The sequence below is a fragment of the Peromyscus californicus genome, unplaced genomic scaffold (genome assembly GCF_007827085.1).
Source record: "Peromyscus californicus insignis strain IS unplaced genomic scaffold, ASM782708v3 Scaffold_9__1_contigs__length_137607984, whole genome shotgun sequence".
Taxonomy (NCBI): Eukaryota; Metazoa; Chordata; class Mammalia; order Rodentia; family Cricetidae; genus Peromyscus; species Peromyscus californicus.
This window is the reverse complement of record NW_026294617.1, coordinates 97,392,874-97,403,209: the sequence shown is the minus strand read 5'-3', so window position 1 is coordinate 97,403,209 and position 10,336 is coordinate 97,392,874. Positions and strand designations below refer to the sequence as shown.

General features: G+C 39.3%; 1 non-coding gene across 1 annotated transcript; it reads right to left on the bottom strand.

Moving 5' to 3' along the window:
- Positions 1–7,770: 7,770 nt before the first annotated feature.
- LOC128106866 (U6 spliceosomal RNA) lies at positions 7,771–7,877 on the bottom strand. Its single transcript, XR_008216898.1, has one exon. It is a non-coding gene; the product is annotated as a U6 spliceosomal RNA (small nuclear RNA).
- Between the last annotated feature and the right edge of the window lie 2,459 nt (positions 7,878–10,336).

The following is a 10,336-nucleotide window of genomic DNA, read 5'->3' as shown; positions in this document are numbered from 1 at the left end:
TTACTATACAAGCATGGTGAGACACCCCAACAACAGAGAACTTACTTTGGTAAAGAAGATACCCTCTCATCGCCTGCAATAGTACTTCCTGTATCCCAAAGCAACCCTCTAGCTTCAGCTATTGCTTTAATCTCTATCATGCTCAAATATTAGCCTATCATGACAGGTTTCACCAGTTTCAGTAACTACCTTTACTGCTTTAAATGATTACTAAGCTATTTATGCTTTGCACTGGAAATGCAATACTGTTTATGATCTTTATGATGCTCAAAGTTTTGTGATCCATGAGCACAGAAAACATTATTCCTTTATCAGATACCATTGTATATTTTTTCTTGAAGTAATAGTTATGACTTGCAACTACGTAATAGTTGTAATAGGTATAGGCTTCTTGTCCTCATATTTTCATGCAGTGTACAGACTCTATATGCTAATTATACTAATAGTCTCTCACTGTTAAGTGGAGGCCTCACAAGTTCCTCGGTATTCTTTTTCTGCAGCAGATAGTAAAACGCCCTCCCAATGGAGATCTTTTTTTGAATGACCTAAGCCAATAAATTCCCTACAACCTGCAAGCCCATTTGAGTTGAGATTTCTGTTACTTTTGACCAAAGTAGTTTTAGTTGGTCTAATCAGTTAATAAGCCCTGGTGAGTTAGTTCCCTCAAATGACATAAATCAGCTTCTGAGGAGGTAGGGTTGATTTTGACTCTTAATTTGGAACTTGTCAGCCTTTAACTGGTTGACTCTGTTGCTTTGGCCTGTGCTGAGTGTGTCATGATGTAAGTCGCTATGGAAGAAGTCCGTTTATTCCATGGAAGCCTCAAAACAAAAAGAGGTATAGAAAGGGGCAGGACTACCAATATCCCCTGCAAGAGCACCTCTCCAATGACTAGAATACTTACCACAAGGATCATCTTTTGATCCTAAGAAACTTAGATCAACTCTACCCTCAATTAGGTCATAGTTTGTTTTTAAAAATAATACAATATGATTGGTGCCAAGAACTACTAAAGGAGTATAGAGGAAGAGGACAGGCAGCTAATTCTTTCTGAGAAATTCCAGGATGGAAGGATAGGTTCCTTTAGAATAAGATCTCATTTTGTTGTAGCCTACAGAAAGTCAGCTCAAAACGTTTTATACTAAAGATACATAGTCTTAAAAAATGAGTGCTGTAGATTAAGCACTCAAACATCATGTCAAGAAACTAAGTATTATCTCTCTGCTCTTCCTTTTTGGTTTTTCATTCACAGGCAGGGAGGTCTCCCCACCTCCTAGCAAGAGGGCCAGCATCACATTGAGCCTCTATCCTTCCAGGTCCAATTAAGGATAAGGGAGTTCTTTCCCAGGACTTTTCATTAACTTGAAACAAATGTCACATCACTATGTGCTGCCCTTAACTACTGCTAATGATTCATGGGTAATATTTCTCTCTGTACACATTCCATTTTCATGGCTCTCGATTTTCCATTTTATATTGTGTTCTCAACAATTTTATCATAATGCAGCTATATGAGGTTTTCTGCCCCATATCATTTGAGCTTTTTAAATCTCAAATTTATAAAGGTCACCAAATTTGGGCAAATTTAAGCCATGTCCTTTCTGCTATATATTTTTTTAATTCATTTGATTTCTGATCACCCTTTGGGACTCCGGTTTCATGTTTTATCTTATAAAGTTTCCTCACATGTCTCTGAAGGTATTCTAATTGAATTTTAATCTCTGAGAACTCAATTTGGAAAACAAATAGTTTCCACTATTTTATCTCTAAGTTTACTGGCCAAGTTTCTTGTTACCAGCATCCTGCTCACTCCACTATTATTGACATACATTAAGTTTTGTTATATTTTCCAGTTCTCGAGTTTACATTTGATCTTTTCCCCTTTATTATCCCTCTAAATTGGCATTATGTAGTTGCTGTAATATATGAAAGGTCATTGAATGTATCTAAGCCTCCATTTCTTCATAAGTGAGATAGAATTATCTCTATTAAGAGAGATAATTGTTAAGCTTAAATGAATATACTAGTTTCTACAGAGGGTTTTAAAACAATAGCAGCTATTATCATAGTGGATTATTTTAATTGCCTCCTAACTAGTTTCATTTGGCACCAAAACCAATTCTCCACTCGATGCCAGAGTTATCTTTATATGGCATAAATTAGTTTACTCCCACAGTTAAAAGATGTAATGATGTTTTAATACCAATAATAGAATATCTTAATTCCTTTATTTGTCTTCTAATTCTTTTCATTATTTGGCTCCCCTGCTCCAGTAGAAACATTTCACACCATTTCTGTGTACTTTAAACTATTGCATGTCTCACATTATGTAACTTTTTCTGGGGAAACAAACAAACATCCATGTATCCCCTTACCCTTGTGAGTTCCCTAAGATTCTCCAGCCTCATGTCTCCCTGCTCCCTGCCACCCAGGAGGGAGCTTTTCCATTCAGAGGAAATCACTGTGGAGTATAGCCACACTAGTTTCCCAGCATGGCCTCCACGATAACAGTTCTGTCTTTGTATGTGCAAAATGCTACCTGAAGGTAATGTCACCCCAAGATCTATCCATCACCTGTCATGTTGGTGTCCTCTAGCAAGAACTGGCTCAGTCATATGAACCCTTTGGGGATTCTTCTCTGATTTTCCCTGGGAAAGCTTGTCTTTCCACTGTGCCTCCACTGTACTTTATTTATGCCATTATTCATGTTCTTCAATTTTATGCTGATTGTCACCAACTTACCTAGTACTATGTGCTTGCCTCTGCCAGACTACCAGATCTTAATGGAAAGTATGGACCTCTTCCATGTTTAGCTCTTGAATTTGTGAGTGTAAAACTATGATACGCTAAAGAGCTGAAAGTAGAATTTACATGTTGAATAAACTTTTACTCTAGAAATTAAAACTAAATGCACATTGAAGAGAAGAAATTTGTAGACATTCTTAGTCTTTCATAGACCTTAGAGTTCATTGTTAATAATGACAGTTTTGGCTAAATGTGGCTGCTTAACAAGGGAGGGGCAAGGGAGGTAGCTCAGTTGATCTGTGTTCAATCCTCAGTAGCCATGTAAGTGCCAGGAATGTTGGCCTGTGCCTATAATCTCAGTACTAGTGAGGTAGAGATAAAATTCCTGGGGCTCATTTGGCAGCCTATCTACCCTAATTAGTGAGTTCTAGGCCAGTGGAAGACACTGTCTCCTCAAAAAAGGTAGATAGCTTTATTGAAGACTACACCTGAGACGGTCCTCTGAACTTTTATGAGTGCATATCTGCACATACACATGCTCTCCCCTCTCTCTCCTTTCCTCCCACCTACCTCCCTTTCTTTGTCTCTCTGTCTCTCTCTCCTCTCTCTGTATCTTATTTCAAAATTTAGTGGTTTACAATGATACATATTTAGTTATATTATAATTTCTGTGGTTCAAGATATCAGGCACAACCAAGCTATTTGCTTTTTAGTTCAGGTTCTCTCACCAGGCTAAAAGCAGGATGCTGATTAGCATGGCAGGAACCTCTGGACTCAATTGGAGGAGGATTTTCAAACTCAATCATATGGTCACTGTCAGATGCTGGGTCCTTGATGACTGTAACACAGAGATATTAGCTCTTTGTTGTGTGTTCTCCCCAGAAGACAGCTTCCAAGATGGTAGCAACTGAATATTATTGGAGAGTAGAGTGGAAGTGAATTGTCCAAGATAGATTACTAATCTCCTAACCTAACCATGGTGCTAAAACCTAATCATTTTTGCCACAGTCTGTTCATTATAAACCAGTCACTCAGTCCAACTGACCCAGGAAGAGAGGGTTTGCAAAGAGCTATGTGTACCAGGTGTACGTTGGAGGTCATCTTAGAGCCTGACTGCAATTGGTAGTTTAGAGAAAGTTTTTTCTAATGAGACAAGTAATCCAATTCCATTATTAACAATTTTTGCACTTATAAGCAGAAAAGAAGAAAACAAATCTGTATTTGTACCGTCTAGGGAAAGCCCAGTTATTACTAGGGAGCATTGCTCTAATTTTAAAACCACAGTTTTAGACTTGAAATATTAGTATGCCTATCTTGTTTTCTATTATTACTGAGCTTCCAGAAGTTCTGCATGCACAGCTGCAACAGACATGCCATCTTTTCTTCATTTTCTACTTGTCGAATACTTTAATTTTTTTCTCTTTTTCCATAATCAGTGACACTAGCTTCATTTTCAAAGAGTGGAGTCAATAAAGAGTTTTCGAATAAGTGAGGATAACTTGAAAACTTGGGTGTCCAAAGGGAAAGAACAGCGGCACGAAGTGGGACGAGAAAGACAGCCATCATGGCAGAAGGAGCAGGCAAGCCCATCCATTGGTTACAGAATATATTTCACATGTGTGCCCGGTCTCAGGACTTGTTTAGGGGTTTCATTTGATGCTATTCACCTGGATCCATGAAGGAAACAGGCTTATGCTTCTTCAAATTCTCTTCAGAGGTAAGAGAGACATGGTAGTCAGATCACACTCCACAGGGTGATGAAACACCCCTGATGCAGATATTTTAATTGGTAACAATGTTGACCTTTATTTAGTGTTTTACGTTGTGGAGATCATCTACATAACTCCAGAAATGCAGAAAGCTTGGAGATACTGGCCCCAGGTCATCTGCATATTAAATAACAGAGTATGCAAATTATATAATTGACCATAGTATGCAAATTAAACACAAATATTCCCACAAAAGCCAATGGCACCTTTAACTGAATTTCTAAATCAAGAATTAATGTCTATCTAAGTTCTGTTCATTTTTCAAAAGCTAACGTAGTAATATCCAGGTTTAAATACAGTTTCAAAATTATTTAAATTCAGTTTACCTGAAAGCTAATGAGCATACCAAACACCAAGTCAAAAATCTCAGGTTTCTATAATTTCATTCCTATGGTAAGGCTGTTGATTTGTTTGGGGATTTGAGGGAGTAGTTTTTTGAAGTTGTTTGTTTTTGTTTTGACAAGATATCACTCTGTGTAAGGAACCCAGATGGCCCTTAAACTCTTGCTATTCTTCTGAGTGCTAGGATTACCTTTATAGGCCATCACACCAGACTTACTTTTGGAATTGTGAAGTACTTTCATTGTTACCAGAAAACATTTTAAGACAGATAAATTTGCTAAGGATAAACATACTATATACAGTTAGAACATGTGTATTATATGTGCCTATATCTTAGCATTTGGAAAGCTGAAGTAGGAAGGTTATAAGTTCAGACCAGCCTGGTCTACAAGGTCTACAAACCCAGAACCTATCACCACATATTCTAAAAATCAAAAGTAGATGCATTATTTATTTACCAGTAAAGTCTATGACATGTAAAAATAAAAATATCTGTAATGAACAAGAAGCCTACATTACCAATCAGCTGTATTATTATAATAAAATATAAATATTATAAATTGCTAAGGAAAATAAACTAACTTGGTTTTTTTTCCCCTAAATCTAAGAAATGAGTAAGAACACAGACTTCAGAAGGGGCCCTAAGTGCATCCTGCATGTTGTATATTGTTTGATTTATTTTTACTTTTAAAAGCAGAGTTAACTTGTAGTACTCCCACCACTCTGCCGCCAAAAGGCCTGTATTTGGGAAAGATTCTAAAAACCTTGCATTTTGAAATAATTTTAGAATTACATGATGGTACACAGCTAGTATAAGAGAGCGTGGGTATCTGTCATTTTCCCAGTACTTTCATATCGATGCGATGCAGGTTACACAGTGGAATGCTACTTTCTCATGTGTGTAGAGCTCCACTATAACCCAGACAGGAAACTATCCCATGTTATAGCAGAAAGGTTCCTGTATGCTCTAAATCACATCACTCCCTTCACCTACTATCCTTAATGACTTGTCTTTTTCTTTGTTTCTTTTTTATTTCAAGAACGCTATGCCAATGAAATTACTGCCCATAAGAACTTCTTACAGTTATTCATAATAGCCAGAACCTGGATACATCCTAGATGTTCCTCAACCAAAGAATGGATTAAGAAAATGAACATATACACAGTGGAGTACTACTCAGCAGTAATAAACAATGACATCATGAAATTTGCAGGCAAACGGATGGAACTAGAAAATATCATCCTGAGTGAGGTAGCCCAGACTTGGAAGACAAATAAGATATGTACTCACTCATAAGCTGATAGTAGATTTAAAGCAACCTACATCTCCAGAGAAACTAGCTAACAAGGAGGACCCTAAGAGAAATGCATGGATTGCCTTGGGAAGGGGAAATAGATGAGATCTCTATGAGTAAACTGGGGTTCGGGGAGGGCAATGGAGGGTAGGAGATGGGGAATGAGAACATAAGGGAATGGGATGGTCAAGCTGGAACAGGGATGGAGTGGGAGAGCAATGAAATAGATACCATGGTAGAGGGAGACATTATGATGATAGGGAGAAACCTAGTGCTGGGGAAGTTCCCAGGAATCCACAAGGATGACCCCAGCTTAGACTACTAGCAATAGTGGAGAGGGTGTCTCAACTTGCTTACTCTAGTAATCAGATAGGTGAATTCCCTAACTGTCTCACAGAGCCTTTCTCCAGTAACTGATGGAAGCAGATGCAGAGATCCACAGCCTAACACCAGGCCAAGCTCCAGGAGTTCAGTCGGAGAGAAAGAAGAGGGATTCTATGAGCAAGGGGCATCATGATCATGATGGAGAAATCTACAGAGACAACTGAACCAAACCAAACTGGTGGGAACTCATGAAATTTAGATCAACAGTTGTAGAGCCTGCATGGGACTGGACTAGGCCCTCTGCATAAGCAAGACAGTTAGGTAGCTTGATCTGTTTAAGGGGCCCCTGGCAGTAGGATCAGGATCCATCCCTGGTGCATGAGCTGGCTTTTAGGAGCCTACTACCTATGGTGGGATACCTTGCACAGCTTTGAGGCAGGAGGAGGGACTTGGACCTGTCTCTACCTGAATGTACCAGGCTCTGCTGACTCCCCATGGGATGCCTTACCTTCTTGTAGGAGGGAATGTGGAGTGGGTTGGAGGGGGAGGGCTGGAGGGGTAAGAGGAGGGAAGAGGGAGATCTGTGATTGGTGTGTAAAATGAATTTAAAAATCTCTTAATTAAAAAAAGAACTCATTATTATTATTTTAATTTTATAATTTAATTTTACATATCAGCCACGGATTCCCCTGTCCTCCCTCCTCCCGCCCCCTGCCTGCCCTCCCCCCAATTCATGCCCCATTCCCATCTCCTCCAGGTCAAGGACTCCCCTGGGGATTCAGCTCAGCCTGGTAGATTCAGTTGAGGCAGGTCCAGTCCCCTCCTCCCTTCTCCCAGGCTGAGCAAAGTGTCCCAGCATAGGCCCCAGGCTCCAAAAAGCCAGCTCAGGCACTAAGAACAGGACCTGGTCCCACTGCCTGGGGGCCTCCCAAACAGTTCAAGCTAATCCACTGTCTCACTTATCCAGAGGACCTGATCCAGTTGGGGGCTCCTCAGCTATTGGTTCATAGTTCATGTGTTTCCACTAGTTTAGCTATTTGTCCCTGTGCTTTTTCCAGTCATGCTCTCAATATCTTTTGCTCATACAATCCCTCCTCTTTCTCGCCAATTGGACTCATGGAGCTCCACCTGGGACATGGCCGTGGATCTCTGCATCTGCTTCCGTCAGTCATTGGATGAGAGTTCTACCATGACAGTTAGGATGTTTGGCCAACCTATCACCAGAGTATGTCAGTTCGGGATTTCTCTTGACCATTGCCAGTAGTCTATTGTGGAGGTATCTTTTTTTTTTTTTTTTAAATATGGAACGCTTCACGAATTTGCGTGTCATCCTTGTGCAGGGGCCATGCTAATCTTCTCTGTATCGTTCCAATTTTAGTATATGTGCTGCCGAAGCGAGCACATATGTGCTGCCGAAGCGAGCACGGAGGTATCTTTGTGGATGTCTATGGACCTCTCTAGCACTTTGCTTCTTCCTGTTCCCATGGGGTCTTCATTTATCATGGTCTCTCTTTCCTTGTTCTCCCTCTCTGTTGTTGATCCAGCTGGGATCTCCCGCTCTCCTAAGCTCTCTTTCCCCGACCCTTGCCCTCTATTACACCCCCCTCACGTCCAGTTTGCTCAAAAAAAAAAGAAGAAAGAAGAAAAAAAGAATATAAAAAAAAAACTTCTTACAATGTGTTTGTGTGTGTGTGTGTTTGTGTGTGTGTGTGTGTGTGTGTGTGTGTGTGTGTGTGTGTGTGTGTGAGTGTGAGTGTGAGTGTGAGTGCAGGTCATTTTTGTTGTTGAGCAGTTTTGTATGATATTAATGTAAGGGAGTCTTTGGAGGTGTCAGACAGAGAAGCAAACTGAGGAGATGAGAATGGAAACCTGGTTCAGATTGACTTCTTCAACATGGATCAAGACTTCTAAAGAGTCTAATATCAGGATGTTTATTCCTAGTATATTTAATCCCAGTATAATTTGAAAAAAAATTGTTTTCTGGTGTAATACTATCCCCAGTTCACAAAGAAGTGTGAAAGATGGGTTCTAGAAATAGGCTACCTGTGTAGCTTAGGGGCCTAGGGAAGACGCTGGCTTAGTCTTGGTCATACAGATAATGTAGAGACCCTTTGGATTTTTAGCCTCCTCTGGTCCTGGTGGTAGGAGGCCCCTGGCTGTGAGGGTCATTTTGATCACTAGCCACGACTAGCCCATTAGATTACTTGTTCCTGGTTGTAGGAACTTGATACGACCTGGCCCAACAGATAATGCAGATCACCAGGTTACTTATTAATCACTTATAATCTTCAACTTTCTGGATGGAAAAACAGACTTTTCATCTTTCCCATTGGAAAGACAATCCTGTGTACTTAACATTCCTGGTTCTCTGGAGATCTGTGCAAGGACCTTCATGTTTTGTTCCAAATACTAATGTACCCTTTGCTTTATCATTCTGAGTAGATATTTTTAACTAGGACTCTGAAATGGACCCAGAAGTAACCATGGGGAAGAATCTTATCTATGCAGCACATATTTTTTTTGTTTGTTCTATGTGTGGGCTAATTGGTAAAGGGAAAAAAAAAACCTAAACTGGTTAATATCATCTCTGATGCAATAAAATAAATACTACATGAAAGGAATTTATGGTAAGATGGATTAGGTTTTGGTGTTCTGATTGCACATCTTAGTCCTAGAAGTCAAAATCTACACAAACACCAAGATCCAAACAACTGTGTTGATGAGCTAGTCAACCAGAAGGACTAAGAAAGAATGAAATTGAGGAGCTAAAGCCAGATTTACTTTAAAGAGCTTGGTAGTTCATATATATATATATATATATCTTGATAATACTATTAGAGTATTTTAAAAGCATGAGTCACTATGAAAATATAATCTTAACCAGATGTCAAAGGAAAAATAAAATTAATTCCACTTATCCTAAACCTGTTTTCCCCACTGTGCATGTTTGGAGTGCTGTCAGGTATATTTCCTCAATTCTTTTTGAAATTTGCTGTGACCAATAAACACTTAGCCTCTGCTTTCTCAGTGATGAACTAGCTTGTCTGATTTGTATTCTCATGGCTACCAGACATATGGAGTGTATTATCCCTTATTTGCTATTTGTGTCTTCAAAAACTAGCAGTAAACTCTACAGTATCATAATTAAAACCTGTTTGTTCATAAGAATTGTGATACGCCGGGTGGTGGTGGCGCACACCTTTAATCCCAGCACTCGGGAGGCAAAGGCAGGTGGATTTCTGTGAGTTCGAGGCCAGCCTGGTCTACAAAGCGAGTTCCAGGAAAGGCACAAAGCTACACAGAGAAACCCTGTCTTGACAAACCAAAAGAAAAAAAAAAAAGAATTGTGATACATATTACATATTTTACCTTTAAATTATTTTTTCTATGTCTGTGTACTCAATTGCTCATTACACAGATTCTTGCTACATAATGCAGGTACTCACTGTGTATCTCAAGCTAGTGGGTGTCAAAATGTATCCACATTATAATACATCCATGCTGGGTAGATATTCACTTTTGTGATTCCTTTTTTGTTTTGGTTTGTGGCACTGGGGATTGAACCCAGGGTGTCAAGCATACTGGGCTATACCACCAGCACCTTTTTTTGTGATTCTAAGTAAGAATTCACATACAAAAAATAAAGCCTTGTCATCCCTACTGCTTAAAGAACAGTGCCTAGAGATTAATAAAACACAGATTTTCAAATAGGCACTTGCATTACACAAATCAGAACTTAGGTCTTGAATGTTCACCTTTAACAGTAATGAAGATGTAAGTTATGATGACATAAGGTACTATGCGGTAGTTTTCAGAGAGCTTTTGGTTTATCTCATATGTATTTATTTATTTGCATACATA